This window comes from Amblyomma mixtum, chromosome 3 (assembly GCF_055824585.1).
Source record: "Amblyomma mixtum isolate Tamu chromosome 3, ASM5582458v1, whole genome shotgun sequence".
NCBI lineage: Eukaryota > Metazoa > Arthropoda > Arachnida > Ixodida > Ixodidae > Amblyomma > Amblyomma mixtum.
Window position 1 is genome coordinate 431,310,253 of NC_143014.1, and position 23,897 is coordinate 431,334,149.

The 23,897-nt window shown below is 48.0% G+C and overlaps 1 long non-coding RNA gene across 1 annotated transcript; it reads right to left on the bottom strand.

Moving 5' to 3' along the window:
• Window positions 1-467: 467 nt before the first annotated feature.
• On the bottom strand, window positions 468-20,683 carry LOC149358108 (uncharacterized). Its single transcript, XR_016289940.1, has 3 exons — window positions 20,548-20,683; window positions 3,399-3,462; window positions 468-785 (listed from the first exon to the last, which is right to left on the bottom strand). It is a non-coding gene; the product is annotated as an uncharacterized LOC149358108 (long non-coding RNA).
• Between the last annotated feature and the right edge of the window lie 3,214 nt (window positions 20,684-23,897).

The window sequence follows — 23,897 nt, forward strand, 5'->3', positions numbered from 1 at the left end:
ACAATTTGAAAAATGTGTCCAGAAGGTTTAATGGAAAAGTGGTTTTTTCGGCCCCTAATAAGTTGTCTAAAATATGTAAAATTGTCAAGAATAATTCTGTGAATGTGGCTCGAGAAATGTACACGTGTAAAGTGAAATGCATATGTACCTTGTAAAATGAATGTGGTATCAGATACTATTATCTTGGTCAAGTTTATATACGTCAAACTGGAGGGTGTATCAATGTAAGATTACAGGAAAACAAGAGGTTAGGGGTTCTGGGGTTCTAACTTGGCTGTACACTGCAAGGGATGTGAAGGCTGCCACCCTTTCCTATTGGCAACACACATTGTGGCAGTAAATTCGGAGAAGATTGAATCGGACATTATCGAGGCTAGACACATCTTACGACTCGGTGACGAATGTGCGAGTGTGCTGTCTATCGCATTAACACGCAATATCTCAATCAGGGGAACGTTCAGGGCGATTTTTGACTCATGTTGTCATGTATGCTCTGTAACTGCATGGTTTGTGGTGTTGCTTGGCTTCTTTATATATTCCCCGTTCACTTCAATGAACTTCAGTCGCGAGTCAGCGCCTATCTTATCTCCTTTCTCGTCTCTGTCTATCACACTGGTAGAGTCACCATGACGTCTCACCTCTGCAGAAATCCAAGACTTCCTTTTCACACTCAAGGTTCAGAACATAATAAGGCAAAGGCTAGTCATATCTAAAAAAAGTTCATGGCTCCATTAACACCACCTCCTGCTTACAAGACACAGAGCAGCATTAATTGTAGGTTCCACCTGCAACACAGAAAGCAAAATTTTAGTTTGAGTGGACTAAACTAGGAAAGAAGCCTAAAATATCCACAGCCAAATGGCTAAACTGAAAGAAACAGAGAGTAGTGTAATAGTGAATATACTGATATATTCATGCAAGATATATGCATGATATATTGCAATATTCAACTCTGCTACCATTGGCTTTGCCAACTATTTATACATAACAAAAAATGCAGTATCACAGAAATGTTGATGAAGTACTATTAGTGTTAATAGTAGCAGTGCAGGTTCCATGAAAAAAAAGGGGCCAAGTGGTAGCTGCTGTTCCCACAGCAGGCTTGTGACCAATCACTAATGTAAAGGAAAGAGGAGCAATAACTGAAAAGAGAGAGAGAGCCAGGAGGAAGGATGACAGGCATAAAAGGATGTAGGATACAATAGGGAGGCAAGGTTATTTAGACAATAACCACAACAGAAACATTAACACCCAAGTAAAGATGTACAAGACCAACCATATACAGGGTCTGTTCTGAAAGTAGTAGGGCTGGTTTTTTCTTGGGCAAACGGGCAGACAAGACGCAGTCTGAGCGAGCAGGATGGGTGAAGGGGGATATTGGGAACGCTGGGAAAAATTGGCAGTCGGCTCTCGGCCGTTGAAGAGAGCAGGTCGCTCGTACTGTGAACCCCTGTCGAAATGCCTCATCACACAAAATCATGGAGCGTTTACTGGATCAGCGATACGTGATCAAATTTTGTGGAAAGTTTGGTAAAACGGGCAAAGAGACTCACGACGTGATTAAGGAGGCCCACGGTGATGCGGCCATGGGTAGGTCAGGTGTTTTTGAATGGCACAAGCTGTTCTGAAAGGTAGGGAAAGAGTGGAAGATGACGACCGCTCCGGACGCCCTTCAACCAGCAAGACCAACTAAAATGTGTCCAAGTGAAAAATTTACTGAACAGTGTTCGTAGGATGAGTATCAGAATGATTGCTGATGACTTGAGCATTCCTCAAACCCAAGTTTTTGAGATCATGACAGAAAACTTAGCCATGAGGAAACTGTGCGCGAAGTTGGTGCCACGAGTGTTGTCAGAGGAGCAAAAGGCCAGCCAGAAAGCAATCTGACAGGATCTTTTTCATCATGTGAATGAAGACCCCGATTTTTTGGACAATGTTGTGACCTGTGATGAGATGGAGTGTCTGAATACGACCCAGAGAACAAGCGGCAGAGCTCCGAATGGTACACCCCTTCTTCCCCACGCCCCAAGAAAGCGCGAATGAGCAAATCCAAGCAAAAGACCATGCTCATTTGATTTTTTCATCGACATGGAGTCATCCACAAAGAGTTCGTACCACCTACACAAACAGTTAATGCAATTTTTTATGTGGAAGTGCTCAAAAGACTGCGAAAATGCATTGTCCGTGTCCGCCCAGCCATCGCCAGCAATTGGCAGCTACACCAAGACAACGTGGCGAAGCACACAGCGTTCCGCGTAGTGGAGTACCTTGCCCAGCACAAGGTGGCAACGCTACCTCAGCTCCCTTACAGCCTAAACTTGGCCCCACCAGACTTTCTTCTATTCCCGAGAATAAAATCGATGCTCAAGGGGAAGCATCACGGATCAGTAGAGGCGGTTCAACAGGCCGTGACTAGGAAGCTAAACAGCATTCCAGTCCAGGCGTTCCTGGAGGCGTACAAAAACTACAAAACTCATTGGCAGCAGTGTGCAGATGCAGAAGGGTGCTACTTTGAAAAATTCTAATCGCTCGTAGTGTTCTCAAGAATAAAATTTTAAGCATGAAATGCTTTTAGCTCCCGTTGTTGGCAGTGTGGTGATGTCACGCCAAGACCGAGAGCCAACATCCGGGCACTGAAACGAGAAGATCCAGGCACCGTACGAGATTTAACGAGACAAGACGAGAGCAAGAGGGGAGCTCCAGGGTGAGAAGGGCTTTTGGCTGAAGAACTGCTTCCGCGCCAACCCCAAGGATGGCGCTGCAGTCCCACACTCACGCATGTAAAAGGCCGGCCGCTTGGCCTTCAGACGCACTGCATATACATTCTAGTCAGGCCTGTGTCCCATCGTGTCCGCGTACGCTTCTGCATCGTCCTGCATTCCAATACCACCATCGTCACAGCTGCTTGCTTAAGCCAAGCAATGGAGCCTAATGAAATGAGAGGTTGCGGAAAGCGATCGCTTTGCGAGTGATACGCCACAGCAGAAGACTGCTCGCCCCTGCCAATAACGCCATGATTATGCGGCCGCTCCCGAAAGCGACATGGCCACCACGGTTCGCGGCTGCCTACCTAAGCCCGCTCTATTGCAGGCGATCGCTTCGACGCAACAAGAAGAGTGTGGGTGTGGTGCGGTGTGTTGAACACTAGACCCATTTCAAGATTTTGACTAGTACCATCTACAACCAATATGTTATGCCCATAAACATTTCATGCTTACTCTACCCTCGGTTACAGGAGAGGCAGAGATTTTTTTTTTAAATGAGTCCTACTACTTTCAGAACCGACCCTGTATATCGTTGTGCAGAGTGAAAAACTTCGCAACCTCATTTAGCCCAAAATATGTTTTCATCTATACTTATGCTATAAAGTGATTATAATTATTAATAGCATAACTGACCGTGTGAAACCAAAACAGAGGTGAAGGGCGGTGAATTAGCCCTAGGCGTGATGCTTGTGCCTTCCTAGTGGGACACAAAAGAATCATTCAGTTGAACATCGGGTCTTTGAGGCTAATATGTAGTTTAATACTAGCAGAAAAATAGAAGTAACAAGCATGCAATGTAGCTGGACATTCTTCTATGCACATGAGAAAAAAAAGGTATTATGAATAACCAAGTATGCAATGTTTGTAGCTGCAGATTTGCCACAAGAGAGTGTCTCATTTAGATAAGGTACCTGTTATGGCAGTAGTGCACAATCAGGCTGGAATGAAATGCAAACAGTGCCTATGAACAAGAAACAACATTTCACCTGTGTGATTTCAGCTTGCGTATGCAGCTAGCCTGATTCTTGTTTCAGGATAAAAGATCTACCTAAGTACACATTTATGAACCTTTTCTAAAGGTATACCTCGCTGCACAGTAGAAAAGTACTCTACACGTATGTTTGCATTTCATTTCGGCCTAACTGTAAATGCAGAACGTGTCTTTAAATGCATATCATTATCAGTCAAGGCTGTCACTTCCAACACCAAGCAGATATGTGAAACCTATAAGAACTCCTCGAAGGCAAGAGTATGAAGACAAGCTTCTAGACCCACTCTGAAGGATGTAGATTTGGTGTTTAGCGTGGCATATAATTACTTCTGCATTAATAGCGGGCATGTAAGGACAATACAAGGTGCTTCTGAATTTGGCCGCCTAAAATTTGCTTGGGAGAACGCAAAATAATGCTAAAGTGCAATCTATAGACACAATATTGCATGCTGAATAAGCAACAACAAAAAAAAGAAGGCAATGCTCTGGAAGCACCTTCAGTCATTCAAGACAAAAATGACGAGGCATGCTGGTGCTGCTACTTGAACAATAGAAAATAGCGACTATTGCTTACTTGCAATAAACGCTTTCTCTGAGCAAGCAATGAAAGAGAGCTGTAACTCATGAAACTTCTCGTCATTCTTTTCACAAAAAAGGAATTTAAAAGGTTGGAATGCAAGCACACTGCTATAATAGTATTCTCCTCACACTTGGGTTATGCAAGCCAAGGCTTTTTTAACACCATGTATTATTGAATGTGTTCATTTTGAAGCAATATCCGGTTGAAGCAACACAAAATATTTACTTCCCCATGAACCCATACATGCAGCATAATCACAGAAAATATTTTTTACACCAGACAGAAATACAACAGCATAGTGGCGTGACTGACACACAACAGGCTTCAGTAACAGTGCAAGACCATGATCTGAAATCCTACAAAACAGACCTGTGACACTACAGCGGCTAAACCCTTGATAGTAGTATTTAACAGCCATCTAAATGCTCGTGCGCGACAGGTGAGAGCGCTTCACTGCAAAGCAACAGTAAACCTTTGCCACTAGTCTAAACAAAAATGCGCCTCATCGCGACTTCCACTAAACTTTTTTCCTCCCAGTGTAACAAAGCAAGTACACAGGGGGATCGAATGGCAACGATACGAAGTGTTAGGCTATCATGTCATCAGCTTAATATAAACAATGCATATGTGCTTTGTTCCAGACCGCCAATCAGACTCATGAAGAGAAAGATGCTCATAAAGAAAGAACAAAGCAAGAAGCTCTCAAACCTCACAGTGGACATAGAAGTAGCAGAACCATCTAACCTAGCTAATAGCTAAGCAGCAGAAGAAAATATATCAAGGCCAGGACTGAGCAAACAAAATCATGGAGGAAAGCTAAAAGCAGCAACAAGCAATGAGTGAAATATAAGCAGTGGGAGACAGACAGCAAGTAAGCTCCGATTTGTTGACAGTGCTGTTAAGTATTTACGGGGATGAATTGCAGTGTATGCTTGAGGACCTAAGCAGAGAAAGAACTGCAGGCCTAAAAAGAGTAAGCCGAAACCACAAGTGAAGTCCAATAGTCTGGAAAGGGACCAACAGCCTATGATGAGTACAGGAACATTAGAAGTGGTAAGGAAGCTCGATGTAAGCCTAGTAGAGTTCGGAGAGCTAGACCATAAGAAAGAAATTATCAAGAGATTTAGAATTGCCTGCACTGAACTCGGTGGGCATTCTTGTGTTTTGAAGCAGCCTAGAGATGTTGCTCAAAAGAAAAGCCATATCTTGAAACGTGGAGGCTAACAAAGAGATTTGAGTTTAAATTCAGGAAGAAAAGTAGGCCACAGAGATGAAAATGTTAGCAGTAACACTGGACTGTGGCAACACTGATTTCAGAACAAGCCCAAGTTGTCAATATTCTGGCACAAATTAAAACAAGAAAATGGTCCTGGGCAGGGCATACGATGCAGAGAATGAATCACAAAAGGTCTCTTAGGGCAACAGAATGAATTTGATGATGAATTTTAATGGCACAAGGGCATCTGTGGCCAAAGAGTGCTCTAGCACAAGGTAATTTTGTCTACTCAAGTTCAGGTCAGTGACCCATTTACCAATCATTTCATTCGAGATAAGCAGAGCACTAGGCCAGGAAATAGCTTGTACACATTGTATTACAGCAAAATGAATTTCAACCAAAGAAAAATATAGGAGGAGACAGCTGATTATAAGCTCACCAGATAAGATTAGGAGATTTCTTAGGATAGTGTGGCAATATGCAGCTGGTGCAAGACACAGATACTTAAAGGGGTGGAGTCACCAAATTTTGAAGCTATAAAAAGCCTGCTATGGGATTCCTATGTATGCAAGGGCAGTCACTGCCAGGTGTTGGACGCAACAAACGTTTAAAAAATATTTTAATTCGGTTCCAAAGATTACCTAAATGCTCACTCTCACGGCCTAGACCCATTCGCTAGCGCCATCAACCATGACGTCACAAGGGGTGTAGAAAAATAAAGTTTTAGTGACGTCATACCAAAATACAGTGACGTACGATGAGCGGGGCACAGCCGCGTGAGCGCAGTCGACGCACCAGCGAGCCGCGTTTGCTGCTAACCGCCACTCGCTCGGTTTGCGGCGCGCCGTTGCGAACAGCGTCGCAGCGTCCGATTGCAGCTCGTCGCCTGCGTCCGGCCTGCTAGATGTCAACGGCGGGCCGCTCGCGGCAACAACGACGGGAAGCGGCAGCCAATGCGAGCGCGGAGAGCGGCAGCGTCATGATGACATAGGGCGCACTCCTTGGAGCCGGGCGGCCTGCGCCAGTCTTCGTGCCGAACGCCGGCATCTGAAGAACGCGATAGTATTGTTTGTTCACGTTCATAGCAAACCCTGGGATATATGAATATCAAAAATGCATCGTTTGTGACGATCGTTGGCAAATACCGAGTTCCTGGTAGAAGTGATGACTGCGATGAAAGCAAATTTCATCCCATAGCCGGTTTTGTGCTGCTGCTACCTGGTGCGGTTCGCCTGCCGTCTGCTAGCTCTGTTGCTGAAGACGTCGTGGAAATCGAGCATATCTTTTATTATGGGACGAGTTCACAGTAAAGAGGTGCCGAGCGGAGCACGTTTCTGAGCGCTGGCCAGTCCCGAAGCTCCCTCAGCTGCGGAGTCGATATCGAAAGCAGCTAGGCCTAGCGACGACTAGGGCAGTCTGGGACCAGCGCGCAGGTCGTCGGCCGGCGTTGCCGCAGGCAGTGTCGCTGCCGAAAGATCCACTTTTAGCACAGATGCATGCTGTCGTATCTACATCCTAGAAAGCATCCTTTCTGGTGGCATGGCTGTTTTGTATTTTCTTGTGCGGACGTGAAGTACGCCGAGTCTGCCGGCCGGTAGGTCAGCCTGGATACCGTCTGCCGACGTCATAAAAGCGAGCTAAAGAGTGTTCTTGACGTAAATAATAAACCATGGGACAAGAAATGTGAAAAAAGTGTCATTTTTGAGGATCGCTGACCAATACTGAGCTGCTAGTAGAGGTAACAACTGTGATATGAGCAAATTTCTCACAACCGCGCCTAGCAGCTGCCGCTGGCGCGACGTCGGGGTCCGGCTCGCCTGGCGCCCGCTAGCTCCGCTGCCGAAGGCGTCGAGGAGATTGACCATACTATTATTTTATTGTGAGATGATTCTGTTAACACTACAGCTATTTGTGAAAAGTAGGCCTTTTATTATAGCGCAGGCGACTTCCGAAGCGCCGGCCGCTTGCTAAACAGGTTATAGGCCTAGCGACGACCACGGCAGCCAGGCAGCAGCAGAGCTCGTCGCCCGGAGCGCCCGCGAGCGGTGCCGTTGCCGAAAGCTCCCAACATAAGCAGACATGCTTTGTCGCTGCTCGAGTATAGCTGGCAGTTCTGATAACAAGGCGATCTTGTCTTTTCTTGTGATATTTGTACACCATCCCAAGCAGCGCTCAGGTACTGCTGCACGGCAGCGAAGTGTGACACCGGTTGTGGGCGCAGCTTGGGTAGAGCGGCGCAGCGATGCTTACTGGCATTTTGCAAAGTGTTTCGCATCCTCACGCGAACCCGCGAAGGCGATATTAGCGTGCAAACAAAAAAAAAGTCGATGTCCTCACTCGTTGGAATCATCTGTCAGAATCCGAGCTGCTGGGACTAGACGTGCAGTTGTTTGTTTTCATATGCGCTGGTCAGCACGTGTGTGGGAAAGCAGACGATGCAGCAGTAGGTGCGTCACAACTTTTGTGGGCCCACGTGACCAAGCGAAGCAGTTGATCTTCCCCTTCTGTGACGTCACTGTACAACTCGGCGTTCCGAAACCGAAACCGAAAATCGTTCACCTAAAAATGCTATAATAAATTATTCACTGTGAATATATGAATCTTTGAGTGTGTATCATGCTTCCTGGAGCCATAAGAAACGTTTGCAACTAAGAACGCACGAACCACAAATTTGGTGTCTCCACCCCTTTAAAGACCATTGGAAGGAGCCACTGTCCTGAAGTGAATGTAAACTAAGCGATGACGATAATGAAATTCGTTACACTAATGATCGACCTGTTCAGAATCAGCTCAGGCTTCTTGCTTCCAAATGAGGCAAATTTTCTCAGTATGACAAAAAAACATCATATAAGTTCACTCAAGAATTGGTATTTTGGTGGTATCAGGCTGCAGGTGCAGATGAAGTAATCCTGCCTCACAGAAGAGCTATGTAGAGCACAAACAATATCCCGTTTGTGTTGGTCATATGATTATATTCATGAGACTCTCCTAGAAATTCTAGCCAGAGCTAAACTACTGGGTTGTCTCAACTTAGTTGCTCTAGCAGCAATGAAGAACTAGATTATTCAAGCAAAGTCTTTTTCTTTGTGGTGTGCCCTACAAATTTTAAATTATACTGAAAAGTAAGAGCAGAGTACTTGTGCCACAAAAACTACACCTCAACAACAAAGTGAACACAAGCTAAAAGGTATTCAGAAATTACCCAACATTTGAGCACTTGACAGAACAAAAATGAAAAGAAAAGCTCTTCACAACTGGAGCAAAACCGGGTGATGCCGAGCACACATTTGAAAATTGCTTCATCCAAATGTCCAGCTGGTGCTCCAGCACTCCTCAGCCAGCATGTCATGAAAGGTACCCGAGTTCTGGTAGCTGAAAATAGTATACAGCTGATCCGGCTTTTTGACATGTGAACAGTAACCCTCAATGACAACCAGGCTGAATGCTTTCAAGAGGTCGTTCCAGTAATAACAAGACTGCAGTGAAACGCTTAGCAAGTTATGCTTTGTCCTGCAGTGGATGTAGTCAGGCTGCTGCTGTTGATGGTGATGACAAACACTGTAGTGTTGGCCTGGGGCGGGCCGAGTAAAAGGAGCCTTGACTCAGTGGCTTGAAAATGACGTAAGAGAATTCACTGGACAAACAACAGGAATTTATAGACTGAATGACCCTTATGTGTCTTACGAGTGCATGCACTTAGGAGGTGATTGCAGCTGTGGACACTGTTGTCCATCAAAGTTTTGAGTCTGTGTCGAGCGAACACATGAGGTAATGTATTCCCTGTTTTGCTGCTGAAGGCAAAATCGCAAGCGAGTGGAGTTGCCTTGCTGTTCATTGTCAATGTCTACTGCTCAAAGTAAAGGAAACTAGGGTATAAGAAATACAACATTTCATACTATGCTTTGAGCAAATGCAGTGAGAATGAAACAGACTAGAGATTTGTCTTATAATGTTCGCAGTCTTCACTTCGCACCAGAGGAAAATAAATTTGTGTGCAGTTGACCTACTGCTTGCCACTCTCCTAGAAGGAATGAATCCAGCTCTCAAAAAGTCTACATAGAGAATGCTGATGCTGCATGTGCATTTCTCTCTAGACTCCCTCCTTTAACCCTTCCCTTACAGGACCGTTCGGGTGTCCACCGAGATAAGTGAGACAGTTACTGCCCCATTTCCTTTCCTCAAAAGCCAATTTTCATTTCATTTCATTTCTCTGAACTGTTCTGAAATATGTAGAAGTTACCAATTTTTTTACTACCTGATTACATACTGTAATCTTTGCAAGGAATATGAGGTTGATAGACTGAAAAAAAAAGTCTGGAATGGTACCTTTGGTAACTTGGCACCTAGACAAATGGCTGATCCACTAGGCGTCCCCAGGGGCTCTGCTGCCAGGTGCCCCTAGCAACAAAAGGAATAAACTTGCACAAAGGGATTGAAGAAGAAAACGCAAGAGACGTAAAGGCAGCGTTTTCTTCAGCGTCTCTTGCGTTTTCTTCTTCAATCCCGTTGCGCAAGTTTATTCCTTTCGTTGCTGTTATGAACCAACTCGCCCAGACGAAAGTGCTTATCCCCTAGCAACAGTAGCCAATTGTTCAGATCCAAAGGAACCACGCGAAGGATTACCGAAAAGTTATGTTTAAGGACAGCAGATGCATGAACACAAAACAACTTTTCAGCACTGTTGCAGTGGGATCAACGGTTCCAAATTTCTAGACTATATCTGGTAATAAACAAAGAGTGATTGTATACGCACAACGTCGTGTTCACCGACCGGAGGTTTGTACACGCACGACGTGGGTCGCTTGCGCCGTCTAGCGAAGAAAATTGGCGTTCGCTCTCACCGCGCGTAGTCGCGTGCTGCGTTTTTTTTTTTTTTTTCTCCCCATCCATGCTCGACGGCCTCCGCCAGATTATAGTGCCTAGAATTCTAGGCACTATAGCCAGATCGCCAATGGCTTAGCGTGGACGATAGGCATTTCGGCGTTGCTGTGATGGAGATCTGCTTAGGGGAGAAGTATGACAGGGCTGGGTTTCGTGAGACGTACCCGCCGTCTGCTATCCCAGTGTTGCCATACTGTAGTGTTGCCAGACTTGCGCGACTTCCAGTGTTGCCAGGCTATAAGGTTGGCAGATTGTGAACTAAAACCCAGTGTGGCCAGACTATTTGTTCCCTCTCCCTTTTACATTCTCCTCCGCCTACAACTACGCTGTCGCGCCACAACCGCCCAGCTCGTTAGAGCAGCCTTGCCCGGAGTGGCCGCCGCCTGTTCGCCAAGCGAAAGAGCACGTCCGCGGCGGTTGTGAAATTGTTTTTTTAGTGACTTGTCGAGCAGACGGGTACCACAGACGAAATCTGCCGATGCGTGGCCCCAGTGAGCGTATTAAGAGGAGAGAAACGCGTGATTTTGTTGAAATAAGCGTGCTGTGCTCAAATTCACTTGTCGAGCAGACGGGTACGACAGACGAAATCTGCCGATGCGTGGCCCCAGTGAGCGTATTAAGACGAGAGAAACGCGTGATTTTGTTGAAATAAGCGTGCTGTGCTCAAATTCACTTGTCGAGCAGACGGGTACGACAGACGAAATCTGCCGATGCGTGGCCCCAGTGAGCGTATTAAGACGAGAGAAACGCGTGATTTTGTTGAAATAAGCGTGCTGTGCTCAAATTCACTTGTCGAGCAGACGGGTACGACAGACGAAATCTGCCGATGCGTGGCCCCAGTGAGCGTATTAGGACGAGAGAAACGCGTGATTTTGTTGAAATAAGCGTGCTGTGCTCAAATTCACTTGTCGAGCAGACGGGTACAACAGACGAAATCTGCCGATGCGTGGCCCCAGTGAGCGTATTAATATGAGAGAAACGCGTGATTTTGTTGAAATAAGCGTGCTGTGCTCAAATTCACTTGTCGAGCAGACGGGTATACGACAGACGAAATCTGCCGATGCGTGGCCCCAGTGAGCGTATTAAGACGAGAGAAACGCGTGATTTTGTTGAAATAAGCGTGCTGTGCTCAAATTCACTTGTCGAGCAGACAGGTACGACAGACGAAATCTGCCGATGCGTGGCCCCAGTGAGCGTATTAAGACGAGAGAAACGCGTGATTTTGTTGAAATAAGCGTGCTGTGCTCAAATTCACTTGTCGAGCAGACGGGTACGACAGACGAAATCTGCCGATGCGTGGCCCCAGTGAGCGTATTAAGACGAGAGAAACGCGTGATTTTGTTGAAATAAGCGTGCTGTGCTCAAATTCACTTGTCGAGCAGACGGGTACGACAGACGAAATCTGCCGATGCGTGGCCCCAGTGAGCGTATTAAGACGAGAGAAACGCGTGATTTTGTTGAAATAAGCGTGCTGTGCTCAAATTCACTTGTCGAGCAGACGGGTACGACAGACGAAATCTGCCGATGCGTGGCCCCAGTGAGCGTATTAAGACGAGAGAAACGCATGATTTTGTTGAAATAAGCGTGCTGTGCTCAAGTTCACTTGTCGAGCAGACGGGTACGACAGACGAAATCTGCCGATGCGTGGCCCCAGAGAGCGTATTAAGACGAGAGAAACGCGTGATTTTGTTGAAGTAAGCGTGCTGTGCTCAAATTCACTTGTCGAGCAGACGGGTACGACAGACGAAATCTGCCGATGCGTGGCCCCAGTGAGCGTATTAAGACGAGAGAAACGCGTGATTTTGTTAAAATAAGCGTGCTGTGCTCAAATTCACTTGTCGAGCAGACGGGTACGACAGACGAAATCTGCCGATGCGTGGCCCCAGTGAGCGTATTAAGACGAGAGAAACGCGTGATTTTGTTCAAATAAGCGTGCTGTGCTCAAATTCACTTGTCGAGCAGACGGGTACGACAGACGAAATCTGCCGATGCGTGGCCCCAGTGAGCGTATTAAGACGAGAGAAACGCGTGATTTTGTTGAAATAAGCGTGCTGTGCTCAAATTCACTTGTCGAGCAGACGGGTACGACAGACGAAATCTGCCGATGCGTGGCCCCAGTGAGCGTATTAAGACGAGAGAAACGCGTGATTTTGTTGAAATAAGCGTGCTGTGCTCAAATTCACTTGTCGAGCAGACGGGTACGACAGACGAAATCTGCCGATGCGTGGCCCCAGTGAGCGTATTAAGACGAGAGAAACGCGTGATTTTGTTAAAATAAGCGTGCTGTGCTCAAATTCACTTGTCGAGCAGACGGGTACGACAGACGAAATCTGCCGATGCGTGGCCCCAGTGAGCGTATTAAGACGAGAGAAACGCGTGATTTTGTTGAAATAAGCGTGCTGTGCTCAAATTCACTTGTCGAGCAGACGGGTACGACAGACGAAATCTGCCGATGCGTGGCCCCAGTGAGCGTATTAAGACGAGAGAAACGCGTGATTTTGTTGAAATAAGCGTGCTGTGCTCAAATTCACTTGTCGAGCAGACGGGTACGACAGACGAAATCTGCCGATGCGTGGCCCCAGTGAGCGTATTAAGACGAGAGAAACGCGTGATTTTGTTGAAATAAGCGTGCTGTGCTCAAATTCACTTGTCGAGCAGACGGGTACGACAGACGAAATCTGCCGATGCGTGGCCCCAGTGAGCGTATTAAGACGAGAGAAACGCATGATTTTGTTGAAATAATCGTGCTGTGCTCAAGTTCACTTGTCGAGCAGACGGGTACGACAGACGAAATCTGCCGATGCGTGGCCCCAGTGAGCGTATTAAGACGAGAGAAACGCGTGATTTTGTTGAAGTAAGCGTGCTGTGCTCAAGTTCACTTGTCGAGCAGACGGGTACGACAGACGAAATCTGCCGATGCGTGGCCCCAGTGAGCGTATTAAGACGAGAGAAACGCGTGATTTTAAGGCGGAAGCCTTTAATGCCTCATCGTTGTAAGCAGGAGTTGTCGACAAGAAATGTCACGCTTTTCAGTTGGTCGAAACGGTCGTGACGCCACAGTGCGCGAATTTCAAACAGGGGGCCAATTGTACTCTGGCTACCAACCATGCAACCAATTAAAGGGATCGTATAGTGATGCTCCAAGTAAGTTTGAGTTTAGTCAATTGCTTACTTCACCAATTAGTCAAATTAACTTTTCTAGTCAGACCAGATAAATAAATAAAACCTAGTAAGAAATTGGCCGAGCTTGGGAATCGAACCCCGGTCTCCGGAGTGCGAGTCGAGCACGCTACCACTCGGCCATGCCAGCTCGATGATTTGGAATGAACAAAGCTGCGTCTAGTGAATACGGTGTCTTCGTTCACTCCCATCTTCCTCCCTTCCCGTTACGGCGAGGTTCAGGATCGAGTGCACCGAGATATGCGAGACAGATACATTTCCTTTCCTCAAAAACCAATTTACTCACGAGCAAGGCGTATTAGTCCGCGTTTCAGATTGGTCCAAATTGTCGTGATGTCACCACGCGCGAATTTTGACGGGTGTCCACCGAAATATGTGAGACAGTTACTGCGCAACTTTCTTTCGTCAAATACAATTTTCGACTAGTGCCTACTGAGATGTGCGAGACAGTTACTGCGTAATTTCCTTTCCTCAAATACAATTTTCATTTTCTTCACTACGGCCCCTCTTTCTTCTTTCACTCACACTTCCTCCCTTCCTGTACAGTGCGGCTCAGGTGTCCACCGAGATGACTGAGAATTACAGCGCCATTTCCTTTCCTCAAAAAGCGTTGCGTTCAAAGGGCAAGGCGTCGCGCCGAACGGGTGGTGGCGTTCAATGGACTCCCTGGCAGTTCTACAACACGCTGTAGCGTTCCACTCCTAAAGGCGAAGCTTAAGCGTCATTAATTGGCAGTTAATTAATGCACCAATAAAATGTGCAGTGAACAATCGTGTAGCAGAATGCAGCACTCAGGCTTTCGCCTTTCAGCACTTTAGCCGCTAAAGTTCCTCGTAATTTATTGGTGAAATAAGCGTGTTAACTTGAAGCACTGGTCATACTCATCCTGGTCACGGCACCAGTTAACTTGAAACTCTGATCCTCCTGGTCACGGCGCCAGTTAAGTTTCTCCTCTGGATCGTCGTCGGAATGGCCGGCTCGTCTATGCATGTGCATGGTTAGCAGTTCGAAGGGCACTTCGCGCCAGTGGCGGTCCCAGAGATTGGTTTTAGGGGGGGCGGACGAACTTCCGTATAAAAAAAAAATAGACACATTTTTTTTATCTACATTTTATTTGTAAACTTTTGCGCGTTTTTTTTTTTTGAAAATTAAATGATGAACGATATAAATGTTATACCATAAATCTTGCCTTGAATGTTAACGGCTACGTGAGAAATATTCATTTCGATGCCAGGGAGAAACAGGTCGTCGGATGAGACATCCGCCCCGCCAAGGTGGGTCTAGCAAGGTCAATGCACCTGTCCGGGCATTTCACGAGTGCGATTGGCGGCCCTCATTACTCAGTTCGGGGAAGGAGCTTTGTTCCGCCCTTGGTCACCTCCGACAAGGCGGCTGGGCGGTGCGTCTTGTGCAACCAACCGAAGGGACGATCCCCACGCTGGCGTCGCTGCGTCTCATGGTGGGGTAGGTGGTAGCGGTTTATTTTAAAGAAAAAATAAAAAGGCGAAGGAAAAGAATGTTGCCGGCCGCGTCAATTGCCATCTAGTATCGTAAGCACGCGAGCTGCAGCCGGCGGAGGTGAAAGGGAAAATATAGCGAGGAGAAGGACAGGGAAGAGCTTTGTATGCTATTTATAAAATACAAAAAGTTATCAAGTTCGCGCCGCTCGCGCGCAAATGTCCGGGCTCTGTCCGAAAGCAAGAGCGCGCGAGCGGCCACTGTGCACAATCGTTTACAGAAAACGACAAATTGTACGTAGCGTCCTGTCTCTAACTAATCGCGCGCGTGGCACACTGCACGAGCGGCCGGGGTGGGGCGCCCGGCCTCGTAGAGTCCGAGGTAGCACCTAAGGAGCGTGCATGCCACGCGTGCACTACCTAGCGAAGAGCAAGCGGGAAGTCAAGCCCGCCTGCTCGCCCACGCTGGGATAAAGACATGAATGAGTGGCTCCACGTCGCCCCGACGAGGTTGCTGGCCACCGCAACCGCATGTGAATGGCACCGCCGTCGTCGCCGCGCCGGCGCCAAGGCAAGACAACAGCGGGGCATGGCAGGGCCCCGATGCCTCGACAATAACTACGAATTTTAGAATTGTGTGGAATAAAACTGCCGCTAACACGTTGAACGTACAAGGTAGGGGACTACTGGACACATCACAGACGAAAAAGGTTTGCTGATTTACGTCAAAAATCACATCTCGCCCTGTGAGAGCCCGAAAACGTACGTTCGGGAAGATATGCAAAGGCTTTTGGGGAAGGGGGGGGGGGGGAGGGGGGAGCGCCCCCTCCGCCCTTCGGACCGCCACTGCTTCGCGCCTTCGTCCACTCGTCCGGCGACACGTTGCCGGTTGGGGCAGCAACTCCAAACTTCTTGAGAAGCAAAACTAGTTTATTGAAGACGGAAACAAAAATAAAGGCAACAGGAGGAAAAGGCGGTTAAAAAACAGGCGGTTTGAAAAAAGGCGGTTTGAAAAAGGGCTGTAGAAAAGCGGCCGAGATTGGGACTCGGCGCGCTCCTCTTCTTTGTTTGCAGCTGGTTTTAATACCGTCGATAATTGGGCGGAGCTTTATTAAATCTGCTCTCGCGCAATTTCAATCAATACTGCTGGAGTGGCACTGTAGGTACAAGTGGGCGGCGGCCAGTGCTCGCCAGACCCCGACTCCCGACCTTACTGACCCCCACCCACTTGAGAGCTAATCTCTTTTTAATAGGAAACGGTCGTCGGCCCCTTGGTCCCCGTTTCCCGCGGCCTTGGAGAGCGTCCGAAGCGCGCGACGCGCTGTCACCATTCCTAACCCCTCTAGACTTCCGATGGACACGGTAGTTACCGTCGAGAGGGGGAAGGAACCTACTGGCGCCGTAGGCGTCTAGCTTACAGGTACCAACGACGCGTGCTCAGATTCACGCAACATTGACACTTTTAATTGGGGTAGGCAGTGTTGAACTGAATAACTGATAACAACGAAATTGTAGGCTGTGCTTGGTGAGCTTCGAAAAAAGTGCGAAATTCGGGCGTCGTCAGAAGCAACCTTGCAGAAATAATTACTTCATGTGCGCGCATCCTATTATTGCCCAGTCACTTCGTAGTGGCTAGATATTTTTTTCTTCTGGCAGTTAAGAATGCTCTGCAGCTCGTGCTGCGTTGAAAGCCGCATTCAGAACAGTAATTGTAGGAATGAAAACATCTTCGACCGAAGTCCGTCTTGATGGGTTTTTGAGATAGTTGAGAGGAAACTGACGCCAACCAATATTTTTACTTTTTTGCCCACCGTTTCGGGATCAACTTGGTCCCTTCTTCAGGGGTGACTACAGTGTGCCAGCAGCAGCGGGGTGCTGCCTTTGCTCTGCCTTTGTTAGCCCGTGGCGCAGTGCACTAACGCACGACGAGGGAAGCGTTCCTGGAGTCCTATTCGTCGCCGCCTTTGTGAACCGGATGTGCCATGACTCCACATGTCGCCTCTTGAACGGTTTTTTTTTTCGCGCAGATTTTAAAGGTTTATTAAAACGAAATACAAATGAGTTGTAAGTTTCATAAAAAAGTTAGTACAGTAGGAGGTCCCAAAGTGAAAACTGTCTGGGGAACCTCCCATCAGGAATACATAAGAAAAGTGCACAAGTTTGGCAGGGGAGATGGAACAAAAGTATACAATTAAGTTAAAACCTATTAGTGTAATTTGCGCCAATGAATAAGTTATACAATAGTTAGCGGGCATAATTTAACAAAAATGGCATAAAACAGCAAAGCATAAGAGCAAGAGAAAGAACACAAAAAGACATCGGATAGCAATGGGCATTGAATAAATGCAGATATAAAACATAGGCGGAGGAAAAAAAAAGAGGTTCCAGATGAGTAACAATATGACCGTTCGCTGTCAGAGTGGGGAACAGAAAATAAGATTAAGGCAAACTTAAGCATGGCATGAAGCTGAATGGGTTGATGAGAGATGTTTTTTTAGTAAAGTGTAGAAAGCGGACTGCGAACGTGCGGATTTGATTGCTAGTGGTAATGAATTCCAGGTTTTGATGGCGGAGAAAAAAGCAGTTTGTTTTCCATAATTTGTACTCACTTTTGGTAGAAGCATATTGTTTTGTTCAGATAATCTAGTGTTATTGCTATTAGCAAGGAAAGATGCGGAAAAACAGAGAAGTTGATTTCAACAAAATCACGCGTTTCTCTCGTCTAAATACGCTCACTGGGGCCACGCATCAGCAGATTTCGTCTGTCGTACCCGTCTGCTCGACAAGTGAATTTGAGCATAGCACGCTTATTTCAACAAAATCACGCGTTTCTCTCGTCTTAATACGCTCACTGGGGCCACGCAGCGGCAGATTTCGTCTGTCGTACCCGTCTGCTCGACAAGTGAATTTGAGCTTAGCACGCTTATTTCAACAAAATCACGCGTTTCTCTCGTCTTAATACGCTCACTGGGGCCACGCATCGGCAGATTTCGTCTGTCGTACCCGTCTGCTCGACAAGTGAATTTGAGCTTAGCACGCTTATTTCAACAAAATCACGCGTTTCTCTCGTCTTAATACGCTCACTGGGGCCACGCATCGGCAGATTTCGTCTGTCGTACCCGTCTGCTCGACAAGTGAATTTGAGCATAGCACGCTTATTTCACCAAAATCACGCGTTTCTCTCGTCTTAATACGCTCACTGGGGCCACGCAGCGGCAGATTTCGTCTGTCGTACCCGTCTGCTCGACAAGTGAATTTGAGCTTAGCACGCTTATTTCAACAAAATCACGCGTTTCTCTCGTCTTAATACGCTCACTGGGGCCACGCAGCGGCAGATTTCGTCTGTTGTACCCGTCTGCTCGACAAGTGAATTTGAGCATAGCACGCTTATTTCAACAAAATCACGCGTTTCTCTCGTCTTAATACGCTCACTGGGGCCACGCATCGGCAGATTTCGTCTGTCGTACCCGTCTGCTCGACAAGTGAATTTGAGCATAACACGCTTATTTCAACAAAATCACGCGTTTCTCTCGTCTTAATACGCTCACTGGGGCCACGCATCGGCAGATTTCGTCTGTCGTACCCGTCTGCTCGACAAGTGAATTTGAGCTTAGCACGCTTATTTCAACAAAATCACGCGTTTCTCTCGTCTTAATACGCTCACTGGGGCCACGCAGCGGCAGATTTCGTCTGTGGTACCCGCCTGCTCAACAAGTCACTAAAAAAACAATTTCACAACCGCCGCGGACGTGCTCTTTCGCTTGGCGAACAGGCGGCGGCCACTCCGGGCAAGGCTGCTCTAACGAGCTGGGCGGTTCCGGCGCGACAGCGTAGCTGTAGGCGGAGGAGAATGTAAAAGGGAGAGGGAACAAATAGTCTGGCCACACTGGGTTTTAGTTCACAATCTGGCAACCTTATAGTCTGGCAACACTGGGAGTCGCGCAAGTCTGGCAACACTACAGTATGGCAACACTGGGATAGCAGACGGCGGGTACGTCTCACGAAACTCTGCCGTATGACAGCTTTGCGAAGTTCGCGAAACAAGCGTTCAGAGATTTTCCGAGTCGGAACGAATACACTGCTCGTGACTAAATACAGCGTTGTGAACGAGCACTTTTTCGGCTTGCCTGCATGACGCGAGTCTTTATAACGTTGTTTGAACCATTCCCCTTCCCTCACCGCCACCTCCCGTCTTTCGCTTCCTTCGAGGCGGGCCCTAGGCGCTCTCGTAATGGTACACCACTTGCCTCTTCTAAACTATTGTAGTAGATACCGCGCGGCATTCGGCAGCGCTTTTTGGCAAGCGAACTAGCTATATGTGCCGGTTGGCCGGCCCCCGTGCTGCTGACCTTCGTGCACCTTTTGCTTTTCTAAGCAAGTGGTTTTCCCCCTCACCACCTTCGTTATAGTTCGCCCGTCCCACAGCGGCGCTTCAAACCCCTTCCCAACGGCTGCAGCCACCCTCGGCGTCCCTTTCCGTAGTCGAGCCTGGCATCGAGCGCATCGCCTTTGGGAGCTGCCGCTACACATGTGTAGCGGCAGCATAAGTGCGCGCTTGCTTGCTTTCTTTCTGTTTCGTATTTCGCCTATCATTGAAACTTAAAACGAAGCAGCGCTCGCGCGCGGGGTGCGGGCGCTCGCGGTCGCGCCCGAGGCGCCTGCCGCCAAATGCGCCTGCGCTAGGCGGCCAAGAACGATTATTAGCGGCTTTGTAATTCTGGAACACGCGTCTGTACAGGCTACAGGCGCGCGCGCACACACGCACACACACACACATTTTGCTCCGGACGCAGCAAGACTGTAGCAGCATTGGAAACATTGGACTGACAATTTTGTAAACAAGACTGACGTAAACAAACAAGTTCAAACGCGCTGCGTAGAAGCGGACGACTTTTCACCACTCCCTCCGCCTTTCCTCTCGGGCCCGCAGTTAGGAAAAGAAAAGTAAAAAAAAACACACAAATGCGAGCGCAAGGACGTTACGTAATTGCAAAGTGTGTGGAGTGTCATATGCAGTCATATGACTGGCTAGGACGGAGCGGTGGGACCGTGGCCTCCGCGATAGAGCAAAGAACAGCGGCACACGTCCGGAGCCGATCACGGAGGCCACGGAGAAACAAAGTTGATATTCGTTTTCCTCGTCAGATGGCGCAACCGTATCACGTCGTGCGTGTACAAACTTTCGGTCGGCGAACACGACGTCGTGCGTATACAATCACTCATAAACGAATTATCAGAAGACCATCTCGTGCGCAGAATCATCTCAAAGCACATTCGACGCGCAGTACCAACATGGACAGTTTGTGCTTAATTGAATACAAAAGTTTACTCTGATCGACCAATGTTACTTCAAATAGAGACAGAAAGCGCATGCGCGTTGTACTCATGTTATTGTGAACATAACATGCGACGAAACATAGGGCCGGTTACAATACAAACAAAAATCCGCTTTCAAAATTTGACAACAAAATGCTCACCTTTTCACAAGTTCGCCAAACCGGAGGCGTTGCTGTGCGGCTGCCGCCAAAGTCAATCGTGCTGCACACAAACAATATAACTGCAATGCCGCTGACTTTTTTGAGCAATTTTCAGTCGATAAGCTTCAAACAGTTCGCACCGTCGGCGTTCACCGCACCAAGCATATGTGCACCATAGGTTATGGCGGCTTGCAGAAGTGTACGGGAAATTCATAGCACCATTCGCGTATTCGCGTCTCTCCTCACGTCGCTGGCGTCGCAAAAGCGCACCACGTCAAAAACATATCCGATGTACTTCGTTTTACGGTAGCTTTCTTAGCTGAGAATCTGAAAGGTTTTATATATTAAACTTTTTCTTTTCGTTACATGAACGTTGTTGCCACCAGGGCAGCAGCGCAGCTTGGCCGTGACGAAGTCGAAGCGCTAGCCAAGCCTGCAGTCGGAACCATGGCGCTGCTGTAGCATGCGCTGTCGGGAAAAGGCACGCTTTTCGTTGTCGTCTGCTAGTCAGTGACGCGTACGCGTGTATTGACGCGGTTGCGTGGTGCGCGGCTCACGGAAAGTTTTTCATGTGATCCCTTTCTCGTGCTATAATTGCCGCTGGCCGTCCGACACTGAAGGAATGCCGAATCGTCGGCGGCAACGGCACTGCTTTACACCTGGGTGCACAACAGGCTACCATTTGACGGGTGAGAAGCCGTCGCTTTTCGCTCTTCCAAAAGATGAAGCGCGCAGGAAGATCTGGGAGCGGAATTCGCACCGGAAAGACAAGACCCTGGATGAAACGTACTCGGTATGAGAACTGCACTTCGAGCCATCGTGCATTCTCAGAGATTACGTGCACGTTATAAACGGAGAGTAGTAGTAGTAGTAGTGAAAACATTTATTTTTTTTTTCAGAAGGAAGAGTTAGGGAGTAGGGGGATGAGGACAGATAGATGTGGAGCTTCAGTGGTCGGTCTTCCCTAGTCCAGGATCCCGTTGGCCTCCGCCGCTGCCTTGGCCCTCGTCACCAGCATAAGCTGTGTGCTCGGGTCGGAGTCAGCCAGGAGGGCCTCCCACTGCTCTAGACTAGGGCTATTTACCTTTGGTAGTAAAGGGCTTTTTTCGCAGCCCCAGGTGGCGTGGTACGCTGTGGCGTAGCCCCCACACCACACGCACTCTTTCGCGTATCTGTTCGGCCACATTTTGTGATACATGGCTCTGCTTCGGTATGTGTCTGTTTGTAGTCGTCTGAGCGTGGTGGCCTGCTCTCTGTCGAGGATATCCGCCGGAGCTCCCAACAACGCCTTCATTGCCTCCCCGTAAGATTCTGGCGTGCTGAAGGGTTCGACAGGCAAACCCGCCCTCCGGTTCGTGAACCCTCGGACAACGGTGTCTGCCATGAGATTTCCCTCAACCCCAGTGTAAGGGACCCAAATGATGGTGTGTTGAATGTTTGTATTGTTTGATCCATGTCTGTGTTGTTTTTGTTGGAAGAGAATACTCGCGGCTTTTCGGCCGATCCTTCCATCTCTGTATGCCCTTGCTGCAGCCTGAGAATCCGTGGCTATCCAATAACTCAGTCCCTGCCGATTGGCTTCAGTCAGGGCTAGAGCTATGGCGATCTCTTCCGCTGCTTGTGTTGTCCTTGTGCGCACTGATGCACCAGTAACTATATTCCCATTGCCGTTCACTACTGCTACCGCCCTAGCGTTTTCCTTCGTTCTGTACTTGGACGCGTCAACATACAGAACCATCTGTTTCTTCTTTAGGAACCTGTCCAACTCCAATGATCTCGCCGCCCGTCTTCCTTCGTGGTTCTTCGGGTCCATGTTTCTGGGCACTGGTTTAACCAAGAAAGTGCTCCTAATTTGGCTGTCAATGTTTGTCTTGTCTTCGCCCTCGTCTTCTGCCGGGTATCCTAGCTTGATCAGTAGTGCGCGGAGAAGTCCGCATATCACGCGGGAAACCAGAGTTGACGCCGGACGCCGTGCGGACGTTGCTTCCCAATAACCCGAGCTACTTGTCGTGTTTTTGTCAAGGGCATCAACCAGTCGCGAGAGGCAGGGCGAAAAAAAAAACTGCATGCGAAAATCAGCCGATGTTCATCAGCATGCCACCGCGGCCGTCTGATCATGAATTGCTCACGATTTCGAGGCCGCGCTTCCTGCTTGCTGCAGTATGCACAACAGTTTGTTCATCCCCCTTGTGTTCAATCTTTCCTCGGCAGCAGTACCCGCTGTAAGTTCTCTGCGTCTGTACACATTGCAGCTATTGGAAAAGAATTTGGAGCCGCGCTCTAAGCAAAAGAAAATATGAGGTAGTCGGGAAGAATGCAGGGCAGCGAAAAATTAGTATTTTAACAATGACCTGCAGACTTCTTTGTGTTCTTTCTTCTAATATTTTGTTTCAATTCAATGACGTTGTTACAATAAATTAGCGGAGCTGCTTTTCCCCAATTGTGTTTGTTTCGCGGCCGTCTGCTAGTCACTGCTCTTTTTTTTTCTTCCGTGCGCGACTTGTCTTGTTGCATTTAATTTTATTTGTCGTGCATGTACAACGACAAACATTTACAGGGCACGTTACTGAAGTGCTGGCTTTTAAAAGGACCAAAAATATTAGGTACAATGCACAGAACGCACCGCCGCGTATCGGGAGGAGTGCATGCAGTGACAGCCCGTGCTCTGGTGGCGCCGGCTCGTGGCTTTCGACATCAACAGCGACAACCGCGAGTCCTCCCTGAACACACTACCCCTTATTCTAGTACTTAGTACACCATGAATGTCGGAACCATGCTGTACCAAAACGGCAGGGTTTCGTGAGCATGGAGGGAAAAAAACTAGGAGAGAGTGCGCTCAGCCTCTGCAAGCCATCCTCCTCTGACGCCGCTGCCGAGGGCCCTTTTGCGCACTGGCTCTTGCGAAATAGGCCCTCCTCCACAGTTACCAGACTGCCAACCAGCGGTGTTTTTTAGTGAACGTCCGTGCTCCGATGTAGCGCAGAAGCGCAGCGCCTGTGTTGCAGCTTTGGCGGAATGCGTACCGAGCTCGAGGTTGTCGAAGGCTCCGCGTCTCAACACTTCTGTTGATTACACTCTTGAGCTTTTGGGAGCACTGTAGAAAACTGGAGGTAAACTTTTCTTCAAAGGGTGTGGCCGCGACCTCGTTACTGTTCAACTGTGGTTCATAAAGAGAATAGAGAGGAATTCTTTTCGTCGTTATACACACATACGGAGCGTTTATTTCAGCGCATGCTATAAGCGCAGAACTCGAGAGTATGCGAAGAAAACGAGCCTCTAAAAAGGGGTGCAGTGGCTTCCAGAGCGCTCACAGCGGACGTTAACGAGCGCTCCGGCGCGCTGCGCAAGAT